The 14,785-nt window shown below is 40.4% G+C and overlaps 1 protein-coding gene across 26 annotated transcripts in view; it reads left to right on the top strand.

Annotated features, from left to right (window-relative positions):
* DTNA (dystrobrevin alpha) overlaps positions 1-14,785 on the top strand; it is a 393,764-nt gene that overhangs the window by 268,044 nt on the left and 110,935 nt on the right. The window lies entirely within an intron of this gene.

Raw genomic sequence — 14,785 nt, 5'->3', positions numbered from 1 at the left:
TATGTTTACACAACAATAAAAGGGGTATTATGATGCACAAATGATAGAGACCACTCTTAAGTAGTCTTGAAATCTGAAAATGCTTAAATACTAAAGCATATGAACCGTTTAGTTCATACTAAAAGGATGAACCTCTGGATACATATACAATATAATTCTGACCTTGGAATGGTTTAAATCTGGATAGATGTTTTTCTTCTTTTCTCTAACCTTGGTATCATAAATGCAGTGCCATCAAAATGGTTTCCAAGAACTTTATAAAATATCAAACATTAAATCCCCCTTATATTTGTATTTTCTTTTATAAGGACAGGAAAATATTTTAAAGCTTTTGGAAAACATTTAAGTTTTTTTCTGAAAGAACAAAATTAGCCCTTTGTGTCAGAGTTTTAACCACATTTGTGTACATCAGACAAAAATAAGAAAAGAGACAATACTTAAAGAAACAAAGGAACTTGCTCCAATTTTTTTCAAATTTAAAAATGTAAGCAATAAGCTAGATCACTAGTCACAATGAGCAGTCTTATTCTCTGCTGGGTCAACACTTCCATTGTATTACCATACCCATTTTCTCTTGGAAAAAAATATTGATTCGTAGTTCATGTGTAAGAACTTTTTTTCTTTTTAAAAAAGTTTACTTATAAAAAAAAAGTCTCATTTTTTAATTAATATTGGATGAATTTTTAAAAATGAAAACCGTAATGTTCTCCTGATACATACACATAGTTCTACGATAACTGGCATGGTAATTAGACTCATGGTAAAGGTAGAAACCAGGCATCTCCACATGTCTACCCTCTCAGAGTCTCTAGCAGATGTTTCGTAGGGCCCTGAGCAGGCCACCTCAGCCCCAGGCTTCTAGGCTTACAGCTAATCATGACTGTGAGGATGCAAAGTACGCATCTATTCCTCAAGTTTCTCATCTACGTCTTATTCCCCAGCCCCAGTGGCTAAAAATGGGGCTGAAGTTTGGGGAAGGAGGGGATGGAAGAAAAATACAAGTTGGTTGTCTTATTTTCATTTTCTGTTGCTTATAACAGAATACTTGAAACTTTGCAATTTATAAAGAAAAGGAATTTATTTCTTACAGTTTGGTGGCTCAGAAATCCAAGTCAAGGGGCTGCCTCTGGTGAGAGTCTGCTTACTAGTGGGACTCTCTGCAGAGTCTCAAGATGGTGCAGGGCACACATAGTAAGGAGGCTGAGCATGCTAACTCAGGTCTGTCTTCCCCTACTTATAAGGCCATCAGCCTCACTCCTGTGATTACCTATTAATCCATGAGTGGAATAATCCATTCATGAGGGCAGAGCCCGCATGACCAATCACCTCTTAAAAGCCCCACCTCTCAACACTGCAGGGGGTTAAGTTTCAACACGAGTTTTAGAAGAGACAAACATTCAAACCATAGCACTGGTCACACATCATATATGTGTTTTGACTCCTCACAGGAAGCTAAAGCAATCTAAAATGAGTAGTGAGAAAAGTATTACAGATGTTGAAAGAATTTGTTGCTGTGTTTGTAGTCCTAACAAGTCAAGAAAAGCCATTTCCAGTGCTGGCGATAGGGGCCAAGGAAAATGTTCCCACAGAAGAAGTTTCCTCTTCCCCTTCAAACACATCACCCAGATTGCAAACGAAAGGAAGAATCTCCGTGTTTTCAGCAATTAAAAGAGATATGACTGTCCCACGTTCTTATCATGTGTTACCACTACAGTGGCCTCAAAATTGGAGGGGAAGGCAGAGGGTAAGTGGTAGGCACTCTGTCCTCCTTAGAGCTTTGCCAAGTGGAGCCTTCCGTAGGCTCCTTTCAGGAGAGCTAGAGATTTCCAGTAAAAGACTACAAAATGGTAAGAAGGAACTCCCCCCCAAAAAAAGCAAAAAAGGAAACAAAGAAAAGAAAGAAAGGAAAAGGAAAGGAAGGGAAAGGAAGGGAAGGGCTCAGGGAATCAGGGACTTGGCAACACTGCACTCAACATTAAGGTGGACACACTGTGTTGTCCCCAGTTGTGGTCCACAGGCCTTATCCCATGGCTCCTGCTCTCTGAGAAAGGCCCTTTCTCATTCTTGGGCATTTCCTTTTCCTCTTTCTGTTCTTTTCTGATCCGCATCCTTATCCTGCATTCAGAATTGTCTTGGAATTTCTTGAAAAACAGTAGGGAAGACGTGAGGATGCTAATCCATCCCTGGATGAAAATAGAAGCTTATACCTGTCCAGTGGCCCTTCAGTGTGTCCATTCATTGACCTCTTAATTCAGTAAGTGTATAATGAGCTCCTGCTACATGTTTGAATTGTGCTAGGTACCAAGGATAGTGTGATGATGAATGACATGCAATCCCTTCCTTCAAGTTGCTCAAAATCTAACTGAGCATGTGGGCTTTTAAGCAGATTTATAAAACCATGTAGAAAGATAATGATAGAAATATGTACGTCGTATGTGAGAGCTTCAGGGAGTCAGTGCCCTGACTTGTTGGGGGTGGGGGTCACTGGTAGGACTTTCCTAGAGAAGGAGATATCAGGAAAGTCTTGTTTATTTTACAATGTACCTTATAAAATTCCTGTATTTCAGGATGAGAAAAGATATTACATTCTACAAAATTAGACAAAGTTAAGGCCCAAGGAAGAAAAACGAGCATATTTTGAATGCTTTGCTAAATTAAGGTTTTAAAAATTGTTTCTACCCTGATCAGAGGCATTAAATCAAGTACTATATGTCTTTGCAGAGTTTTCCTTTCTAACAGCAAATACAACAATTGTGATATTCAGAGATATTTGTAAAATGCTTACATAATTGATCTTGGCTTACCTATCTTAATCAAAGTTGAAATCTTCCTTCTAGAAAGTTAGCCAACTAGAAGCAGCGATGTTTACATGACATAACATTAGTCAACATTGAATATATTCCCTGATTAGAGGAAAGTAATTTTAGTCTGCAATAAACCTAACCCACAATAAATTATGATACTTTATAATGGAGTTTTACCCTACAATAAAAGAAATAAGAAACAAAATGTAGGTAGCATATTTGTAAGTGCATTTTTTTATTGGAAAGTGTCTTATTATGTTTGGGCTGCTCTAACAAAAATACCATAAACTGGGTGGCTTATAAACAACATTTATTTCTCATAGTTCTGGAGGCTAGAAAATCCAAAATCAAGGCACTGCCAGATTTGGTATCTAGGGAGGGCAGCCTTCTGGTCCATAGGTGGCCCCTTCTCACTGTGTCCTCCCATGGTGGAAGAAGCAAGGCAGCCCTCTGGGGCTTTTTTTTTTTTTTTTTTTTTGACAGAGTTTTGCTCTTGTTGCCCAGGCTGGAGTGCAATGGTGCAATCTCTGCTCACTGCAACCTTCGCCTCCCAGGTTCAAGCGATTCTCCTGCCTCAGCCTCCCGAGTAGCTGGAATTATAGGCATGCACCACCACACCCAGCTAATTTTGTATTTTTAGTGCAGACAGGGTTTCACCATGTTGGTCAGGCTGGTCTGGAACTCCTGACCTCATGTGATCTGCCCACCTTGGCCTCACAGAGTGCTGGGATTACAGGCGAGAGCCACCGCGCCTGGCCTGGGGCCTCTTTTATAAGGGCACTAATCCCCATCATGAAAGCTCTGCCCTCAAGTCCTGATCACCTGCTAAAAGGCCCCACCTGGTAATACCATCACATTAAGGGATTAAGTTTCAACATGAGAATTTGGTGGGGACACAAACATTCAAACAATAGCAGAAACTCGTTATACTATTTACTTCGTAGAAATCAATGGATCTTAAATGAAAATAAATTGTTTACTTTTAGGTCCATACCTTATTTAAAATTTACTGCATATACTAACAAAACTAAGTTTTAAAACTACATAAAGGAGGAAAAAACAAAAACTGGCTCTTGTAAAACTATCACCTAGAAAAAAAATGAATATTGTCTGGATACAGCACAGACTGTGTAGGTTTTCAGGAGATTTCTTTTTTATCTATTATCTAAATCCAAATTTCATAAATGTTGGTTAATTCCCTATAGTTCTTTCCCCACAGCCCTTGCCTACTTCGTTTATGATTTTCCATGTGGACAATTGGTTCCTATCACTGACATTCATGTTTATTTTCTTCTATTCAATTCCTAACATATGCTGAGAATAATCAGTTCCCGGGGTTCTAAAAGGACTCTGAACAAGAGGCCACTGTCGCCCATGAACTAAATGAGGCCCAGAACCTACTTTTTTATAGAGAATGAACTAATGGATTTTACAGATGAATATTTATAATCGATTCGATAACAGGGAACACTAACTTGTAACCCCAATTTTTAAAAACGCATACTCCCAAGAAGAATTACATTCTTTTTTTTTTTTTTTTTTTTGAGTGGAGTTTTGCTCTTTTTGCCCAGGCTAGAGTGCCATGGCATGATCTTGGCTCACTGCAAACTCTGCCTCCTGTATTCAAGTGATTCTTCTGCCTCAGCCTCCCAAGTAGCTGGGATTACAGGCATGCACCACCACGCCTGGCTAATTTTGTGTTTTTAGTAGAGACAGGGTTTCACCAGGTTGGCCAGGCCAGGTGGCATGAGCCACCGCACCCGGCCAAGAATTACATTCTTCTCATTGGTAGGCCAGCATTTTCTTAATGTACCCAATTATTGGATATTTAGCTTCAGTAAAAATGTGTAAATTCTTTTTCTCTCTTGTTATATATGTACTGATATAATATCCCTGATTTTGTCTCTTGGTCCACAAAAAGAATGTTGACCAATCCCTGCTATAAAAGACACTTGTAAGGCCAGGTGTGGTGGCTCACGCCTGTATTCCCAGCACTTTGGGAGGCCGAGGCGGGTGGATCACAAGGTCAGGAGATCGAGACCATCCTGACTAACATGGTGATACCTTGTCTCTACTAAAAATACAAAAAATTAGCTAGGCATGGTGGCAGGCGCCTGTAGTCCCAGCTACTTGGGAGGCTGAGGCAGGAGAATGGCATGAACCTGGGGAGGTGGAGCTTGCAGTGAGCTGAGATTGTGCCACTGCACTCCAGCCTGGGTGATAGAGCGAGACTCCTTCTCAAAAACAAAAAGACACTTGTAAAAACCCACCTTTTTTTTAAGTCAAAGGGTTCTCTTTTCCAAATCGCTTCTTCCCCTTACCATTCATCTTTGTACCCTGCCATACCTTCCCCATGATATAACTAGGACATTCTCTAACAGAATAAAAGAATGAGTGTTTCTAAAAAATTAGGGGACACCAAGTTGATTATTTTATATTCTAGGAGGAATGGAGCAGAACAAAGAATACAAATAATATTTTAAATAATCCTTTCTAATCAATAGTCTTCTCTTTAGCTTCCAGATTTTTTGTTAACTTTCCACAAAAATTAATACCCCATAAACTCTTATAAGGATATATAAAATGGCATCATCTCAGCCTTTATTTTAGACAAATAGCTGTTTCTACTATAACATTATTTCCTTGGTCAGCATTGACGTGGTTAATGATCCAGATACCCTGTAATGTCAGCAGATCTTTTTTTTTTTCAGAAATTACTTTGGAGTCAATGAAATGCAGCCCTAAATTCATGAACAACAAAGGACAACAAGAGAAATAAATCAGAAATATCTAATCCCTCCTGTTTAACAGTGGGAACAAAATTAAGAAGGCAAGGGAATATTCTATCCTACACCCACAGCTAACATTGCACCATCTTTTTTTAGTCCTATTGGTTACAGCCTGAATTTTCTTTCTGTTAGTCATATCAACTAAAATTTAATTAAAATTTTGTCTAAAAGGCAAAGAGGAGAAAAGATCTATAATTATAGCTGGGCTGTCAGAGTTGCTCAACATACTCTTTTTCTAGTAATTGAAATATTTTAAAGGTATCCTTCATTCAGATATGTTAAGTTGGAACGCCTGCTTTTTCTATGCTACTGTCTCCAAATTTCTTTTCAAATTTCTTGTGAACCAAAAAAATGCAGTTACCATTTTACCTAAATGTTTCTCTATCACCATAAAAGTAATCCAAGTGAGTCCCATATAACTAGTTGGCCCTGAATCAATATTCTATGAATGAATGAATATGCTCCACTAGATTCATTTCTCACCAGTCAGATGACTAGAAGAACACTGGTCTTATGTGGCAGGAGTAGCCTTGAGCTATGTTTTTAGTAGTAAATACTAATATTCCACTCATTTTTCTTCCAGCTAGTGTATCAATATATTCCTCTTCCCTGCTTCATGTTTAAATATGTGGACTTTTAGCTGCCACTGTGAATTTTCTATTCTTGGGTAACAAATTACCATAAATTTAGCAGCTTAAAGAAGCACACATTTATTATCTTACAGTTTTTGTAGGTCAGAAATCCAATGCAGCATGGCTGGATTTTCCGCTTAGCTTTACACTCAACTAAAATCAAAGTGCTGGTTGGGTCTGTGGTTCTCATGTTGGGGTCAGGGTTGTCTTCTAAGTGCATTCGTTGTGGGAAAGTGTTATTTTCTTGTGGTTGTAGGATTGGGGCCCCATTTCCTTGCTGGCTGTCAGCTGGAGACTACCTTCAATTCCTAGAGCCTCCCTTATTCCTTGCCTCATGGCCCCTGTCGGCTGCTCAGGGCATGGGTGTTTGTGGCTTCTTCCAGCCCAGCTAGAGTGTCCTCTCTGACTTCCCCATTTATGACTTGCCAGAGAAGACTCTGCTTTTCAGTGACTCGCGTGTTTATATCAGGCCCACTCAGATGATATCCATGTTTTAAGGTCAACTAATTTGGGATCATAATATCATCTGCAAAATCCCTTCACTGCAGCCCCTGGATTCATGTTGGAATAACTAGGAGAAAGTATGTGACACCACGCACCAGGAATCAACCACACTGCTTAAAACATAGACTCTTGTATTTCTCAGATAACGATGTATAAAACCTTGTATGTAAAAATAAAGTTCAAAGTCAGAAACACAGGCAAGACAAATAGAACCAGAGAAAGAAATGTATTTAAAAGAGAAGGATCAGAGGATTCTCCCTAGTCAAGGAGCCAGCAGGAAAAGCAGGAATATTCACAGTTGGGGAAATAAACTGCAGATGACTAACCCTTGGAGCACAATTATCTTTGTTTGTGTTGTTGCAAATGTTTTTACTACATATTTTCATTCCTGATGTTGAATCATTCTAGACACTTGTTTAGAATAAAGGAAGGTGCATTGTGCTAGAATGCAATGTTCCCAAAAATTCCCTGTGGGAAAGTTGGTGGTGGCAGTGGAATATAAACAAACCTATTAAAGATGCCTATGTAATAGGACAATGGAAAAACTGCTCCTCTCTGGCACCCTGGACCTATGGCAAAATTATTTCCCCTTAATCAGAGTAAACCTCTGGATGAGAAAAGCAATGATTTTAAAGTCCTGATGATTATGATATGGGTTTAATTAAATCTGCTTCTTCCCTTCAATGGTTTTTAAGATCTTAAAAATCAGAGTTATGTTTCCTTGTTAGTAGACTTTTGTTTTAGAGAATGCCAGAAGCTTTGCTCAAACTGCTACCACTGCATAACCTGTGAGCTAAGCCACACCTGTAGTCTCATTTCCAGGCATCTGGATGTAACACACAGTGATTTCCTTCCCTTTCTTCTGCTTCTGCATTAGACATGAAAGCTGTGCCAACTAAGCACTTTTACTTTACAACTGAGGAAAAACCATCATCTTAAAATGCTCCTGTCAGTTGGGAAAGAGTGATGCATACAGAGGAATGCATTTCAAGCTTCCCAACCCTGTCTAACAGGTGCCAAGGCAGGATTCGGTGACCTTCCCCTGGTGGCCTGCAAAGCCCTGTTTCTGGGAAACTGCCTGCTTGGCTTGGAGCCAGTCAGCAGAGCGATGAAGGGATACCCAGAAGGGGTTCTCCCACTGCCTGGCTCCCAGGATCTCAGGCCTCCGGCACACATTGTAAGAAAACAGAAGTCAGTCGGGAGGACAGGGATGGGAGAGCAGCTTCTCCCATGAAATCACACCTGAGATTCCATCTGAAAGTCACTCCTGATGTCACCTGGGTTCACTCCTCACTGAGGTTTTGTTAACATTCGTTGTTACTAGCAATCACTCATTTATGTATTCACTCCATAAATAGAGACTGAGCATTTACTGCATGCCAAGCGTTATTCTAGATCATGGGGAGAACAGTGTGAGTACAAAGTGGACCATTCAGAAATTCATCCCTATTTGCATATTCTTTTACTGAAACTTTACATAAATGCATATTTATTTTAGTATACTTCTTCAGCAATAAAAATTTCATTTTCAATATATCGCTCTCACCTGTTGAGTAAAGAAAACGAGAGATAGAAGTTGTTAATAGAAAATTGGAAGATTTATTCAGCGAATCCTTTTAAAAGAGAGGTTGCTCCCACAGGGTACCAAGATTCATCAAGTTTCTCAAGCCGTAAATCTGGGCATCATCTTTGACCTCTTATCTCAATCCAGATTGAATCAATCATAAAAATCTCATCAGTTATACTTTCACATATCTCTCAAATCTATCCACATCTTTCTGTGCTGACTACAAATGCCTGGTCCAAAACATCTTTACCTGAATTACAATCTAAAATGGCTCCTAAAATTTCCTATCCCCTGAGCAATCACATGCATAATCCCCAGGACTGGGAATTTAGTGGAATTCACTCCTGTGATTAGATTATGTTACTTTGCACAGTTGCGACAAACCTTAAAATAGGGGAATCACCTGGGTGGGCCTGAACTAATCACCTGAGCCCTTTAAAAGCAGAGAGTTAGCCAGGTGCGGCGGCTCATACCTGTAATCCCAGCACTTTGGGAGGCCGAGGCGGGCAGATCACAAGGTCAGGAGATCGAGACCATCCTGGCTAACACGGTGAAACCTCGTCTCTACTAAAAATACAAAAATTAACCAGGCGTGGTGGTGGGCGCCTGTAGTCCCAGCTACTCAGGAGGCTGAGGCAGGAGAATGGCGTGAACCTGGGAGGTGGAGCTTGCAGTGAGCCAAGATTGCGCCACTGCACTCCAGCCTGGGTGACAGAGCGAGTCTGGGTCTCAAAAAAAATAAAAAAATAAAAATAAAAGCAGAGAGTTTTATCTGGCAGCCGCAGAAGAGAAAATCAGACGTTTGAAGGGACAGATGAATTTGTCATGCCATTGCAGGCTTGAAGATAGAAAGTGCCACATGCTCAATCACTAGATGTTGGGAGACTCCTGGCTCACAGCCAGCAAGGAACAGGGACCTCAGTCCTATGATCACAAGAAACTGAACTGTGCTAACAAATGTCTTGAAAGTATTTTTTTCCTCAGAGCTTATAAAATAAAACTGAGTTCAGCCAACACCTTGATTTAATCTTGTGATACCCTGAGCGGGGAACCGGTCGTGCCATACTTAACTTCTTAACTACAGAACTGTGAGTTAATAAGAGTCTTGTTTTAAGATTATGAGTGGTTATTTGCCACACAGTCATAAGGAACTATACACAGTAAAGCATGGATCTGTGCTTTCTGCTATACACAGTAAAGCATGGACCTGCACTCCAGTGACATCTGTGAGAAAGAAGACTGCTCAGATATGTAAGAGCCACTGGGACATATGTGGGGAGTGGACACTTTGTTTTACACAACTGATGAAGTTCAGTGCTGTTTACCGAAAGCTTTTCCCTCATCAAGTTCCAAGTCCCTTATCATCGTAGAGGGAGAAAAAGGAACCAAAGGCAGGATCTGGACAAGGAGCAGGATAACAAAGGTGGTAGAGAGAAGTCAAAAGTCAACCATTCTGAATAATGACACCCCCAAAACATCCTCCAAACACGGAGAAACCACACAGGGAAATAACACATGAGCATTTTCTTTTTGAGACAGAGTCTTGCTCTGTCGCCCAGGCTGGAGTGCAGTGGCATGATCTCACTGCAGCCTCCGCCTCCTGGGTTCAAGCGATTCACCTGCATCAGCCTCCTGAGTAGCTGGGACTACAGGCACTCGCCACCACACCTGACTAATCTTTTGTATTTTTAGTAGAGACGGGGTTTCACCATGTTAGCCAGGATGGTCTTGATCTCCTGACCTCATGATCTGCCCGCCTCAGCCTCCCAAAGTGCTGGGATTACAGGCATAAGCCACCGTGCCTGGCCCACATGAATATTTGCTACCACAAAATGAATTCAATCTCAAAGGGACATCTAAACCCAAACTAGATCTTGTCACTTCTCTGCTCAGATTCCTGCAGTGGCTCCCCACTTCCCTCATGGTAAAAGCATACTCCTGACAATGGCCCAGTTGGCTCTACAGGATCAAGTCTTTTTTTTGTTCTGCCCTCATCTTCTCCCACTCTCCTACCCAGTTACTCTGCTCCATCCACCGCTGGCCCCCTTACTTCACTGGGAACGTACCAGGCATGTGTCCGCATAGGGCCTTAGCACTGGCTGTTCCCTTCACCTGGAACTCTCTTCCGGTAGCGAACTCAGTGGCGGACCTCATCTTTCTCAATTCTTTGCTCACTTGTCATCTTCTCAGTGAGCTCTCTACCTTGGCAACCCCATTTAACACTCCAGTTCCCCTATCCGCCTTGTCCTATTGTTTGTATTTTTCCTAAAGTATGTGTTACATTCTAATATACGCTATGCTATGTAATTTACTTAGTTGTTATGTTTATTACACCTTCCCAACTTGAGTGTAGGCTTCTTTGGGCAAAGATCAGTGTATGTCTTGTGTACTGACATATCCCCCATACCTGGAACATTATAAGTTTTCAAAAAATACTTACTGAATAAGTAAACTAACCTTTTGAGACTACTGGGGAGAAGCTCTTGAACAAGAAAATGATGTCAAAGATAGTGTATGTTTCAGTACCTATTAATTTTAAATGAATAAAATACCACTGGTGGTCTACCTAGCGTGTTTACATTAAGTTGTATTTCAGAAATGAAAAATATTTATAGATGTCTTCTAGGTTTACCCCCAATGCTCAGTATTAGTCCATTTTCACACTGTATTAGTTCGTTTTCACACTGCTATAAAGGACTTCCCTGAGACTCGGTAGTTTATAAAGGAAGGAGGTTTCATTGACTCGCAGTTCCATGGGGCTGGGGAGGCCTCAGGAAACTTACAATCATGGCAGAAGGTGAAGGAGAAGCATGGACCTTCTTCACAAGGCAGCAGGAGAGAGAAGAGAGCAAGAGAAGAACTACCAAACACTTATAAAACCATCAGCTCTCAGGCGAACTCACTCACTATTACGAGAACAGCATGGGGGAAACTGCCCCCATGATCCAATCACCTCCCTCACTTGGCACATAGGGATTACAGATCCCTCTCCCCACATGTGGGAATTACAATTCAAGATGAGATTTGGGTGGGGACACAGAACCAAACCACATCAACCGCTAAGTCTGTTTTCCTCTTAAGTGACCTGAACTTTGACTTTTCTTGCCATAAGGCTTCTAAAATCTCAACCCTCATCATTGTGTTAGTGAGGGAACCGCAGTAGCTTTAAGAAGCCTAGCTATTGAACCTATGACTAGAAGGCCATGTGACAAAACCCCTTACAGAGAAAGCCCTGTGGATTTGTGAGGTTTCACAGGGACAGAAGAATCTTACAGCAGATTGAGGTTTTCTCTTCCTAAGTTATTTAGGAGACCTCAGAATTGACTGGAACTTAAGAGCATCATTCTAAACTTGATACATAGAAGCTCCTACAGGAGATGGGGAGGGATGATTACATGAAACCTTAAAAATATAAATGTTTTTTAAAAAAGCCAATTTACTATCCAAACAGCAACAGCTAATGTATTCAGGCAAAAGACTTTTAAAAAGACAATTGCATTTTTTATTACATTAAGTGCAATGTAGAGTAGCACCGATTGTCTCCACTTCACTCTTTTTATAGCATATTTTATCTTTTTCTAGTTAAATGTATTCAGTGCTTTTTTAAAAGGTTGTTAAAATGTACATAACATTTTAGCCATTTAAGTGTACAGTTCAGTGGCATTGAATACATTCACAATGTTGTTCAAGCATCATCACTATCAATTTCCAAAATTTTTTCATCATCCCAAACAAAAATTCTGTACTCATTAATTTTTTTAATATCCTGGAAATGTTGTCTCAGCCATTCTTTTCAGTGATGGCCGCCACATAGACTAACCTCTGGGGTATAGACTAAAATAGCTAAAAGTCAAGCACGTGGTTAAGTGACCTTCATGGTACCCCTAAAAAATGTTCGTGAAAATAAAATTACAAAACAATCCTATTTGTCAATGACTCGTAAAATAAAAGCATATATTCTATAGGGAAAGCTTTTTCTTTCTTTTCTTTTCTTTTCTTTTTTTTTTTTGAGACAGAGTCTCGCTCTGTAGCCCAGGCAGGGGTGCAGTGGGGTGATCTTGGCTCACTGCAAGCTCCGCCTCCCGGGTTCATACTATTCTCCTGCCTCAGCCTCCCGAGTAGCTGGGAGTACAGGCGCCCGCCACCATGCCCAGCTGATTTTTGTGTGTGTGTGTATTTTTAATAGAGACGGGGTTTCACCGTGTTAGCAGGAAAGTTTTTTTTTTTTTTGAGACAGAGTCTCGCTCTGTCTTCCAGGCTGGAGTGCAGTGGCGCCATCTTGGCTCACTGCAATCTCTGCCTCCCGGGTTCACGCCATTCTCCTGCCTCAGCCTCCCCAGTAGCTGGAACTACAGGCACCCGCCACCACGCCCAGCTAATTTTTTGTATTTTTAGTAGAGACAGGGTTTCACCGTGTTAGCCAGGATGGTCTCGATTTCCTGACCTCGTGATCCGCCCGCCTCAGCCTCTCAAAGTGCTGGGACTACAGGCGTGAGCCACCGCACCTGGCCCCATTAGTGGGAAAGTATTTTTAAAAATCATTCTGCAAATATGTATGGATCACCTTCCATGTGCCAGGTGCTCTGTAGACAGAACAGTAAACAAAACAGAAAAAACATTCATGGAGCTTGCATTCTAGCAAACAACACAACAATTTCATATAGGAGCAAGTAATCTGAGGAAAACAAGACAGGATAAGAATTGTTTTGTGTCTTATCACTGTTTACATCCTCCACAGTGTCTAGCACACAGAATGCGTCTGACCCATAGTCATGTGCAGATGGGCTCATAAAATGACTGTTGAGTAATGACTCTATGCATGACATCTTACTGAGTACCTTGCGGGACATGGAGATTATTCAGACTTGGAGCTTCACTTCAAGCTCCTTGTAAATGATCATAAGAAACCGGATATGCACATTCTAGAGGTAGCTATTTGATATTTAGCTTTTTCCTTGGCCTAAACCCAGTTTTAATTTCATTTTTCTTTCCATTACTCTAATTTCCCAGGCCCTTTCCAAAATCTTTGCTTAGCATGGTCTGTACAACTTACTTTAGCATCTTCAAAATGTTCAGCAGTAGCAAGTAATCTAAAAGCCTGGATTATCCAATAAAGGATTCTCCCTTTCTTCCCTTTTCAAAGTCCCCTCCCCCAATGATAACAACAGTCCATCCTCAGGAACAGTTAGATGTGTGTCAATCAGATAATGTTGGTTCTTGGCACTATCTTTGCATTTAAAAGGGAAAAATTTAACTGAGGCAGCATAAGAAGAAAAATGCAATGAGATTTTTCCATTAGTTTAAATTATTCTAGATAGTAATATTCCTTAGTATACAAATTTAGTAATAGGATAACATCAAGTTTACAATCTAACGAATGTGTTCTATTTATTATAATGCTTCTCATTTTGTAGACTGGTAGTATCAAACAGTGGATAGTGGATCTACTATCAAATAGTAATTCCCCTCTCATACTTTGCTGCATAAACTGGTATCTGCCTTATCAATCTCATGAGCCAAATGTCATTTTCTGAAGGAAAAAGGGGTTACTTATAATTATGGTAGTTACAAAATCAAGTATGTATGTATATATATATATATATATATATATATATATATATATATAAAACATATTTAAATAAATTGTCTGTAGGTATTTTTTTTTTTTTTTTTTTGAGACAGAGTCTCGCTCTGTCGCCCAGGCTGGAGTGTGCGCAGTGGCACAATCTCGGCTCACTGCAAGCTCCGCCTCCCGGGTTCACGCCATTCTCCTGCCTCAGCCTCTCCGAGTAGCTGGGACTACAGGCGCCCGCCACCACGCCCGGCTAATTTTTTGTATTTTTAGTGGAGACGGGGTTTCACCGTGGTCTCGATATCCTGACCTCGTGATCCGCCCGCCTTCGCCTCCCAAAGTGCTGGGATTACAAGCGTGAGCCACTGCGCCCGGCCATCTGCAGCTATTTTTAACCATTGATGGTGTTGGGCTAGGACTTCTGCTTTATCTCCTTGTATATCAGAAATTATAAAGTTCTATTTGTTCAAGGTAAGGAGAGCATAGTACAAAAGATATTAAGTAGCTTCCCTTGGGTAAATACCAGAAAAATCATGTAATTAAAGAGCCTTACTTCTAACTTCCCAATATTATCCAACTGTTATAGTAGACAGTGTCCTACAATGCCTGTCAAGCCTTGTCACCAAAAAACACTGGAACATTGAGAAAAGCATGTGGACCAGCAAACCTGCTATAAAACTGATAGTAATGGCACCAGCCCTAAGCAGCTTACTTTCTCAGAAAAATAATCAGCCTTTTTGATATAATCAAGTATGATGCATTTTATCTTTCAATTTAAACGGTACTAAATAAAAAACAGTGATATTATATTGCAGAGAAAAAAACTGAGAAAAATTTATATAACTAAACAAGAATCAGAATCTGCTTCAAACATGGTCATAATCATCATTTTCTTCTCATTTATTGTTCTGGGAGGA

The sequence above is a fragment of the Nomascus leucogenys genome, chromosome 4 (assembly GCF_006542625.1).
Source record: "Nomascus leucogenys isolate Asia chromosome 4, Asia_NLE_v1, whole genome shotgun sequence".
NCBI classification, from domain to species: Eukaryota; Metazoa; Chordata; class Mammalia; order Primates; family Hylobatidae; genus Nomascus; species Nomascus leucogenys.
This window is presented reverse-complemented; position numbering and strand designations above follow the sequence as displayed.